Source organism: Rhinichthys klamathensis, unplaced genomic scaffold, assembly GCF_029890125.1.
Source record: "Rhinichthys klamathensis goyatoka isolate OS25496 unplaced genomic scaffold, OSU_Roscu_1.1 h1tg000011l_1, whole genome shotgun sequence".
Lineage (NCBI taxonomy): Eukaryota > Metazoa > Chordata > Actinopteri > Cypriniformes > Leuciscidae > Rhinichthys > Rhinichthys klamathensis.
In genome coordinates, this window is record NW_026606564.1 from 21,567,501 (window position 1) to 21,579,468 (window position 11,968).

Genomic DNA, 11,968 nt, shown 5'->3' on the forward strand with positions numbered 1-11,968 from the left:
CACACACAGACTATCTCTCTCCACACGCGCGCACACACACACACACACACACACACCACAGGTTTGAGGATTTTTATCGTGACTCAGATCAAACACAATTTTTACAATCGAATGGATTCCTCTTGATAATCACGTCCTGCTCTCCATATTGCCTGATGGACAGCGGTCACCTGGGTTTCACATGCAGAGCTGTGATTGGCTCCTGGGTTTCACATGCAGAGCTGTGATTGGCTCTCCTCCTGTGATGATCACACTGAGAGGACGAACGGCACTGGACTGATCTCTGCACTGTTTCCATCAGATATAAAGTGCCCAAGACAAATCTGAATCTGGCTTCTACGGGACCATAACGTAAGATACAAAGTAATGGGGCCTTTTATACATTGTCGTGTTTCTTTAGAAATAAATAATGGACAAATGAAGTCTTTGGGCGCCTCAGATGTAAAGTTATTCGCTGTCAAAGTGACGCCAAAATGAATGGAAGTCGATGGAATGCTAACAGCAGGAGAAGTTCTGTTACAATGGCGGCTCCCGCGAGGCTTCAGTTTCCGGCTGATGGATTACCCCCTTGGTGTAACCATGACAGATTTTACCACAGTAGTAGAAGACAATACTGTTTCCCAACTGTAGGGGGACCCCGAGAGCAAAAACCGCAAAAACGACATAGTGCTGCTTTAATATTGCCAAAGAAGTAAGGTAACACAAGTGTCAAAATACTAGGCCTACATGCAATCTTTAAATAAATGCACAAAAATATAAAAATCATTAAGCTGTCATTTATGTGTAAGTTTAAGTTTAACTGCTCTTCAAAGGTGTCAGAATTGAGGTGTCATTATCGGGTGTCTATTTCTTTCAAGCTTTCTCAAGAAAAACAGGATGGGGGACAGCTCCCTCGGGAAGGACTATTTAGCTTATCATAACATTCAATGGATAAGAGTAGGCCATATAAAATGTAACTTTGTGCTCATTTTTGTTTTGACTTTTCCTGAAGACACAGTTATAAACATCTAATTATATTGATCTTACAGCATGGTGGGTGTGAAGTGTCAAAATGGTCACATTTTGGGGTCTCCCTGTCAGACATGAAAGGCTTTAGATAAGAAATGTTATGATAGGAGACAATTGCAAAACACTGGGCCAGGGCCGGCCCGAGGCATAGGCGGAATAGGCAAATGCTAGGGGCGCCACTCATCCATAGGGGCGCCAAAATGAGCGAACGAGTGATTTTTTTATACTAATACTATTTTAAAAACATTAATTCGTAATACTACTCCACAAAATCTTAACTAAGTCCCTTGACTCCGGTTTCGTTGCCTCGATCTCCCCCCGCGCAACGAGTTAAAGGAGAACTCCGGCGCAAAATGAACCTTTGGTCTAATAAAACATTGGTACCTAGTCAACCGTTCTCTGTGATTTGTTTTCTTGATAATCGAATGTAAAGAGTTTTATCTCTAAAAACTGTTTAGCGTATAACGCTAGTAATGGGGGCATATAATAAGTAAAAAGAAATCACTAGTTTATACCACTAACAAGGCTCAAAATAGCCCCAAACGAACACAGTCACATAATGAGGGTCCCTACGAGCCAATTTACAATTCCTGTTCATCAATAAGGTGAGAACCAGACCAGTTATAAACCTAAATATACTCAAATGAAATGGAAAGTGTAGTACATTACAGAAATTAATAACAGCTGTAATTATATATATTATAAGTACAATGTAAAAGCATGTATGTACACATCAATAACAGATTGGTTAAAGTTATGTTTGTTTTGTTGTATGATTTTAATGTTATTATTTTTGTAAAGCACTTTGGGGCAACGTCTGTTGTTTGAAAAAGTTGCTAGCTTGATGCCTTACACAATAATAAATGCATTGTATCAAATGATTAATTTAAATGTTAGTACATAGTAGACAGAGACACTTAATATTAAGTGGGACCAATTTTACATCTGATTGGGACCTGATTTATAATTACAAAATATATATAAAAAATAAAAACAAACTATTTAATATCAATAACAAAAACTCCAAACCCTAGCAAAATAAAACATACCTATAAATGGAAAAACTACATAGCTGCTGCTGTAGGAAATCCTTTTTAGTTGCAGTTTAACAGTTGCACAAAAATCAGCAAAAACTTATTTTTAAGTCCACCTTGAGGGTTATCTGCTTTAGAGATCATTCACATTGTCCACCAAAATATATGCATGCGCTAAACATACTGTCACAGTCATCATCTGCACCATTCTGTCTTCGTCATCTTCACTACACTTCCCAGCATCCTCTTGTCTCCACACCTGAACTCACTCCCTCAATTATCCACCTGTCCCTCATCATCATCATCTGTCACCTGTCTTCACCTCGTTAGTGTTCATTTGTCTCTGTATTTAGTTTGCTTCTGTTCATTCTGTCTTGGTCGGTCGTCGTCAATGTATAGTTGTAGTAGTGTGAGTTTTGTTATCCTGCCTGTACCTGTTTTTAGTTTGTTATCAGTAAATGTTTAAATTGGAGCCTTCTTGCCTCAGACTCTTCTTCAACCCGCACCACAACCCTGACAGAACGACCGACCAAACAAAAGATGGACTCGGCGGGCCATACCCTAACAGACTACCTCATCAGGATCCTGTTTGAGAGAGGTCTCCGCATCACCATCACCCCAGTGATGCCTCCAACCATCTTCGCCACGCCGTCCATTTTCACCCCGGATCCAGCAGAGCCCGTTGATCCTGCGCCAGAGCCCGTTGATCCTGCGCCAGAGCCCGCTGATCCTGCGCCAGAGCCCGCTGATCCTGCGCCAGAGCCCGCTGATCCTGCGCCAGAGCCCGCTGATCCTGCGCCAGAGCCCGCTGATCCTGCGCCAGAGCCCGCTGATCCTGCGCCAGAGCCCGCTGATCCTGCGCCAGAGCCCGCTGATCCTGCGCCAGAGCCCGCTGATCCTGCGCCAGAGCCCGCTGATCCTGCGCCAGAGCCCGCTGATCCTGCGCCAGAGCCCGCTGATCCTGCGCCAGAGCCCGCTGATCCTGCGCCAGAGACGATTCACGTCCAGCCTGCCCAGCCAGAGACGATTCACGTCCAGCCTGCCCAGCCAGAGACGGTTCACGTCATGCCTGCCCAGCCTGAGATGATTCATGTCATGCCTGCCCAGCCTGAGACAGATCCGTCCTGCATCAAGCCTTCGCCGCTGGTCCCGTCCAGCCCTGAGCTTCCTTTGCCGCTGGTCCCGTCCAGCCCTGAGCTTCCTTTGCCGCTGGTCCCGTCCATCCCTGAGCTTCCTTCGCCGCTGGTCCCGTCCAGCCCTGAGCTTCCTTCGCCGCTGGTCCCGTCCAGCCCTGAGCTTCCTTCGCCGCTGGTCCCGTCCAGCCCTGAGCTTCCTTTGCCGCTGGTCCCGTCCAGCCCTGAGCTTCCTTTGCCGCTGGTCCCGTCCATCCCTGAGCTTCCTTCGCCGCTGGTCCCGTCCAGCCCTGAGCTTCCTTCGCCGCTGGTCCCGTCCAGCCCTGAGCTTCCTTCGCCGCTGGTCCCGTCCAGCCCTGAGCTTCCTTCGCCGCTGGTCCCGTCCAGCCCTGAGCTTCCTTCGCCGCTGGTCCCGTCCAGCAGAGAGCCTTCACCGCTGGTCCCGTCCAGCACAGAGCCTTCACCGCTGGTCCCGTCCAGCACAGAGCCTTCGCCGCTGGTCCCGTCCAGCACAGGGCCTTCACCGCTGGTCTCATCCAGCCCAGAGACCCCTTCGCCGCTGGTCTCGTCCAGCCCAGAGACCCCTTCACCGCTGGTTCCGTCCAGCCCAGAGACTTGTAATGACTCTGTCACTCTCCCCATTAATTTTTTTGGGGGGGGGCCATAGGCCCTCGCCGTGGCCGCCCGAAGGGTCCGCACCGCCATGGCCGCCCGAAGGGTCCGCACCACCATGGCCGCCCGAAGGGTCCGCACCGCCATGGACACCCGAGGGGTCCTCACCACCATGGCCACCCGAAGGGTCACCACCGCCCTGGACGCCCGAGGGTCCGATAGCTCTGTCTGGCCACGCCCACAGCCTGCTCCGTCATGGACACGCCCACGTCCTGCTCCGCCCTGGCCGCCTGCACGTCCTGCTCCGCCCTGGCCGCCTGCACGTCCTGCTCCGCCCTGGCCGCCTGCACGTCCTGATCCGCCCTGGCCGCCTGCACTTCCTGATCCGCCCTGGCCGCCTGCACTTCCTGATCCGCCCTGGAGGCTTCCTGTCCCTGTTTGGCCACGCCCTGGCCAGCCTTCAGGGCGCCCACCACCCCACCCCATTGATGTTCTACGGCGCGAGGTCGCGCCTTTTTGAAGGGGGCGTTATGTCACAGTCATCATCTGCACCATTCTGTCTTCGTCATCTTCACTACACTTCCCAGCATCCTCTTGTCTCCAGCCTGCCCAGCCAGAGACGATTCACGTCCAGCCTGCCCAGCCAGAGACGGTTCACGTCATGCCTGCCCAGCCTGAGATGATTCATGTCATGCCTGCCCAGCCTGAGACAGATCCGTCCTGCATCAAGCCTTCGCCGCTGGTCCCGTCCAGCCCTGAGCTTCCTTTGCCGCTGGTCCCGTCCAGCCCTGAGCTTCCTTTGCCGCTGGTCCCGTCCATCCCTGAGCTTCCTTCGCCGCTGGTCCCGTCCAGCCCTGAGCTTCCTTCGCCGCTGGTCCCGTCCAGCCCTGAGCTTCCTTCGCCGCTGGTCCCGTCCAGCCCTGAGCTTCCTTTGCCGCTGGTCCCGTCCAGCCCTGAGCTTCCTTTGCCGCTGGTCCCGTCCATCCCTGAGCTTCCTTCGCCGCTGGTCCCGTCCAGCCCTGAGCTTCCTTCGCCGCTGGTCCCGTCCAGCCCTGAGCTTCCTTCGCCGCTGGTTCCGTCCAGCCCTGAGCTTCCTTCGCCGCTGGTCCCGTCCAGCCCTGAGCTTCCTTCGCCGCTGGTCCCGTCCAGCAGAGAGCCTTCACCGCTGGTCCCGTCCAGCACAGAGCCTTCACCGCTGGTCCCGTCCAGCACAGAGCCTTCGCCGCTGGTCCCGTCCAGCACAGGGCCTTCACCGCTGGTCTCATCCAGCCCAGAGACCCCTTCGCCGCTGGTCTCGTCCAGCCCAGAGACCCCTTCACCGCTGGTTCCGTCCAGCCCAGAGACTTGTAATGACTCTGTCACTCTCCCCATTAATTTTTTGGGGGGGGGGCCATAGGCCCTCGCCGTGGCCGCCCGAAGGGTCCGCACCGCCATGGCCGCCCGAAGGGTCCGCACCACCATGGCCGCCCGAAGGGTCCGCACCGCCATGGACACCCGAGGGGTCCTCACCACCATGGCCACCCGAAGGGTCACCACCGCCCTGGACGCCCGAGGGTCCGATAGCTCTGTCTGGCCACGCCCACAGCCTGCTCCGTCATGGACACGCCCACGTCCTGCTCCGCCCTGGCCGCCTGCACGTCCTGCTCCGCCCTGGCCGCCTGCACGTCCTGCTCCGCCCTGGCCGCCTGCACGTCCTGATCCGCCCTGGCCGCCTGCACTTCCTGATCCGCCCTGGCCGCCTGCACTTCCTGATCCGCCCTGGAGGCTTCCTGTCCCTGTTTGGCCACGCCCTGGCCAGCCTTCAGGGCGCCCACCACCCCACCCCATTGATGTTCTACGGCGCGAGGTCGCGCCTTTTTGAAGGGGGCGTTATGTCACAGTCATCATCTGCACCATTCTGTCTTCGTCATCTTCACTACACTTCCCAGCATCCTCTTGTCTCCACACCTGAACTCACTCCCTCAATTATCCACCTGTCCCTCGTCATCATCATCTGTCACCTGTCTTCACCTCGTTAGTGTTCATTTGTCTCTGTATTTAGTTTGCTTCTGTTCATTCTGTCTTGGTCGGTCGTCGTCAATGTATAGTTGTAGTAGTGTGAGTTTTGTTATCCTGCCTGTACCTGTTTTTAGTTTGTTATCAGTAAATGTTTAAATTGGAGCCTTCTTGCCTCAGACTCTTCTTCAACCCGCACCACAACCCTGACACATACAATCTGAGCCAAAATCTAAAGCAGGTACAGAATAATACTGAAAGGCCAGCAACAATATTGTCAAACATTGCTGAAATATGTACAGTTATGCTGTAGCATTATTCTTCTTAAGCCTTAAGCTCTACCTGTACTGTACATGTACTCATTTCTTCTTGCAATGGCACAACATAAAGCAAATTCTTTCCATTGTTGGAGGCAGTTTTAAGTAGTCGAACAGAGTGCCTATCATTTTATGATGGATAATTTCGCTGTCCACTTCCTCCTAAAATATGCCACAGAGGGATTAATGATCACAGTGTGTAGCAAAAGGTTCTATTAGGCTGATATTAGTCATCAAAATTTAGCATTTATTGTAACATGCTTAGGTAAAGCACACATATATTTTTTACTATTTATTAATCTTTCTAAGATGTCATGGTAATATGAAGCTGTTTTTTTATAATGGATTGTAAATTTAAATGCAACAGTCCTCCCCAAAAAAAATGCATGACACTTGTAAATATTTATTTTTATAAAAAAGAAATGCTGCGCCTAACTCTTTGTAAAACATCCATCCACCTGTGAGTGTCTTAACCCTTTCACACGTAAATAAAAATATTCTAACTGACCACCCAGCGTGAGTTTTTCAAGGAGACCTTTATTTAGAACCTGTCACTTTATTGTTTCCATGGTGACGCGTCATTGCTTGTCACGTGACACAGCGCCAAAACACAACACAGCGCTGAATGATGATCTGCTTTTATGTAATTTTTCCTTTTTTATTCAAAATAATTACACATGTATTAGGTATAGCACGTAACACTGATATTCCGATTGTCAAATATGTGCAAGTGGATGTGTTTTGTTGTTTAAACACCTTTATAACGATCGCGTTAGTTGAGCTGTATGCCTGATGGGTGGCGCCATGTTAGTTTCAAGCCGCAACATTCTAATCTGAAAAATGAAGCCTACCCAGAAGTGCGAAAAACTGCAATACACCGAAAATCCGCTAGAGGGAGGTCCCAAAAGGGAGCAAATGTCCATAGACCCGCATGTTAAAATGTCCGTTTTCACAGCATAAATTCATGTTTTTACAGGTTGGTCCCATGGACTTTTATTGTATTTTTCGATAGGGTCCGAGTGCCTGACAACTGTGAGGGGGGTGAATTTTTTTCTAACTCGTTAGTTTAGATCGTATTTAGATATAAAATGTATGACAAATAAGGGCGTGGTTAACGCACCGAGTAGAATTCCTGAAATCTGACGTCTCGGCCATGATCTGACACAACACATCATACCACCTCTGTATCCTTTCTGAACATTTGTATTAAAATATCGTACATAACATGGGTTGCTCTGCTATAAACTGCACTAACCAACACTGTAGGAGGACTTCGCTTCATTTTTTCCACTACTAACATTCCACTACTATTTCACGTAGTTAGCACTATTTAGCGTAAATGTTTGTGGGCAGTGGCACTGCAACAGTTAGCATTAAATCGCCTCAGATAAGATAGCGTCCCAGGTAACTTACTTTACCTATGGTTACAACTGAAGTTTGAAACACTGTAAATGCGTCTGCCAAATGAATAAATGTAACATAACATTTAAAATATTCCTACATAGGCTTTATAAAATAAAATGTCACAACCCTGTCTCTTTTTGTGAGACCAAACATCGCCCGTTAGATATACACAAGACGAATTATATTTCATGTTCAACCACTAGACTAGATACATCAGAGCCAGCGGCAAGCGTCAGAAGCACTAACCGAGGTACGGCTGTTCCAGGCGGGGTAGACGAGCGCTGAGCGCGCGCTGATCCCTGGATCTCAACTCCAAAAACGTCAGATCAAATTTTTAAATAGGCGTTATCTTTATAAATAAACCACAGATTTTAGCTTTAAACAACTACATTGTCGACTGACAAACTATTAAAACTACATTTCGTGACACAATAACAGTAGTATTTTTAAATTTCGCGGCTTTTCTCCTCTGAACGTTACTATTACTATTTATATCATGACCAAAAACAACCAGAAACATATTCTTGCTTGTGAAAGATAATTCATCGGGGTTAGGATTTCCCAAGATTTTCCGAAGATGGCGCCGTCCATACCCCCCATAAACCGCTTCAAACCCGTTCTTCAGAAAGTCTATGGGTGACGTCACAGATGCTTTGTCCATTTTTTTTACAGTCTATGGTTAGTTTGTGCCACAGTTCAGAGAATCGGATCTGTTGGATTTACAACATGTCAATTCCTCCACTTCTCATGAAATACATGAAAGTAAGTGGCTGGTGAACTGGGAGAAGAATAGGGTAAAATGTAAAGCTATTACAAAATGTGTATCTGGTATGAACAAAACGTGACGTCGACAGTGTCGTCTTATTATAATAGAAAGGATTATTATTGCCACTTCTATAGACATCTATAGACATCAGACGACCACAACACATGATGTAGACAGTCGGATCCGGGCCGTATCCAGATCAGATGGTGGACCTGCGCCTAGACACGACCCCAACGCATGATGTAGTCAGCCGGACTCGGGCCGTATCCAGATCAGATGGAGGACCAGCACCTGGACACGACCCCAACGCATGATGTAGTCAGCCGGAGTCGGGCCGTATCCAGATCAGATGGTGGACCTGCGCCTGGACACGACCACAACGCATGATGTAGTCAGCCGGACCCGGGCCATATCCAGATCAGATGGAGGACCTGCGCCTAGACACGACCACAACGCATGATGTAGTCGGCCGGACCCGGGCCATATCCAGATCAGATGGTGGACCTGCGCCTAGACACGACCACAACGCATGATGTAGTCAGCCGGACCCGGGCCATATCCAGATCAGATGGTGGACCTGCGCCTGGACACGACCACAACGCATGATGTAGTCAGCCGGACCCGGGCCATATCCAGATCAGATGGAGGACCTGCGCCTAGACACGACCACAACACATGATGTAGTCAGCCGGACCCGGGCCATATCCAGATCAGATGGTGGACCTGCGCCTGGACACGACCACAACGCATGATGTAGTCAGCCGGACCCGGGCCATATCCAGATCAGATGGTGGACCTGCGCCTGGACACGACCACAACGCATGATGTAGTCAGCCGGACCCGGGCCATATCCAGATCAGATGGAGGACCTGCGCCTAGACACGACCACAACACATGATGTAGTCAGCCGGACCCGGGCCATATCCAGATCAGATGGTGGACCTGCGCCTGGACACGACCACAACGCATGATGTAGTCGGCCGGACTCAGGCCATATCCAGATCAGATGGTGGACCTGCGCCTGGACACGACCACAACGCATGATGTAGTCAGCCGGAACCGGGCCATATCCAGATCAGATGTTGGACCTGCGCCTGGACACGACCACAACGCATGATGTAGTCGGCCGGACTCAGGCCATATCCAGATCAGATGGTGGACCTGCGCCTGGACACGACCACAACGCATGATGTAGTCGGCCGGACTCAGGCCATATCCAGATCAGATGGTGGACCTGCGCCTGGACACGACCACAACGCATGATGTAGTCAGCCGGACCCGGGCCATATCCAGATCAGATGGAGGACCTGCGCCTAGACACGACCACAACACATGATGTAGTCAGCCGGACCCGGGCCATATCCAGATCAGATGGTGGACCTGCGCCTGGACACGACCACAACGCATGATGTAGTCAGCCGGACCCGGGCCATATCCAGATCAGATGGTGGACCTGCGCCTGGACACGACCACAACGCATGATGTAGTCAGCCGGACCCGGGCCATATCCAGATCAGATGGAGGACCTGCGCCTAGACACGACCACAACACATGATGTAGTCAGCCGGACCCGGGCCATATCCAGATCAGATGGTGGACCTGCGCCTGGACACGACCACAACGCATGATGTAGTCGGCCGGACTCAGGCCATATCCAGATCAGATGGTGGACCTGCGCCTGGACACGACCACAACGCATGATGTAGTCAGCCGGAACCGGGCCATATCCAGATCAGATGTTGGACCTGCGCCTGGACACGACCACAACGCATGATGTAGTCGGCCGGACCCAGGCCATATCCAGATCAGATGGTGGACCTGCGCCTGGACACGACCACAACACATGATGTAGTCAGCCGGACCCGGGCCATATCCAGATCAGATGGTGGACCTGCGCCTGGACACGACCACAACGCATGATGTAGTCGGCCGGACCCAGGCCATATCCAGATCAGATGGTGGACCTGCGCCTGGACACGACCACAACGCATGATGTAGTCGGCCGGACTCAGGCCATGTCCAGATCAGATGGTGGACCTGCGCCTGGACACGACCACAACGCATGATGTAGTCAGCCGGACCCTGGCCATATCCAGATCAGATGGAGGACCTGCGCCAGGACACGACCACAACACATGATGTAGTCAGCCGGACCCTGGCCGTATCCAGATCAGATGGAGGACCTGCGCCTGGACACGACCACAACGCATCCTTGCAGTGCCAGCAGGGATTGTGTCCACTGGACTCTCCCTGTGAAGGCCTCATCAACACGACAGCATCGGCTCTGATCCTCAACAAACTCTCCATATGCGTATAATATAAGGTTCTGATCCAATCTGACCTCTGAACTGTAATGCTCCTGAATCATAATCATACACTGTTCGTTCGCTGGCCAGAGGAGGACTGGCCCCCCGACTGAGCCTGGGTTCTCCCAAGGGTTTTCTCCATTCTGTCACTGATGGAGTTTTGGTTCCTTCACTGTCGCCTTTCTTCGCCTTTGAAGAGGCATGACGTGAAAAGACTCAGTCTCTCAGCGTGATGAATCCATATTCAAGTAGAAGGAACTGGATGAATATTTGAATGCTGCCAATCCCAATCTGAATTCTGACTTGTGATGCAGCCTGAATCATAATTACACCGCGTTCGTTCGTTGGCCAGAGGAGAACTGTGGGCTTTTTGGGCTTTCTCTTGTTTTGAGAGACGCTATGCTGAGTCCTCCGCTCTTTTAGAGACAGGCGTGTTGCTCTTTGTGAGTCTCCCTGGCAAAGCGGTCTTTAGGGTAGAGTAGGATTAAGCCCCCTCTTGTTCTAGACCAGGGGTTTTCAACCGTTTAGAATATTTTTTTCAACCCCCCCCCCCCAAGTTTGTCTAATTTCATTCGCGCCCCCCACCCTCCCAAAGTGCGTGCAAACGAACATCATTGCTATACAAGTTGTGAAGAGGTTCAGTGTTTGGAAGGACTGGGGCACGTTTTATTTACAAAACTCAAATCAACAAACAAAAGTCGCACTAACAGCGCATTCACCGTAGTCTTTGTAGCGTTTATACGCACGTATAAATATGACTAATTATTATTCATAACGGATTATGACCAATAATTAATAATTTAATTATTTTCAGAATTTACTGTAGCAGAATCAATAGTATGATCATTTTATCAGTTCATCCAATGAACGGAAAGCATAAACAATTATTAATTCTAGGAAATATAATATCTTCCTGGCCAAGAAAGACTAATTCACAAGTAATGCTTCTCTTTTCAAATACAAACAATACTTTATTGATTATAAGCCTATGACTAACACATAAAACTAATATCTAACACAAACACACGCACACGCATTCATACAAGTTGAAGAAAGAAAGAGAGTGAGGAAGAGAGAGTTTTAGGAGTCATATGGTGAGATCTCAAGATTCTATGCACTTATAAGACACAACCTGAACGAACCATCAATAATTAATTTCACCCTTTTATCATTTCTTAGGCGGGTAATTCAATTTGATATTAAAACACCAGTTCAGCTAAAAGTCTGGAGGCTACTTGCTTGTCCTTGCGTTGCTTTGAGGATTCTCCTTTTTGTCGGTGAAGGGGGTTCCCCGGGTCCGTTGCTTGGCTCGTGCCTGCTTGATCTTGCAGCCGATCACGTGGTGTGTTGACGGATGGATGAAAGTCTTTGAAGTTGGAGGCGCGTTGCAGTC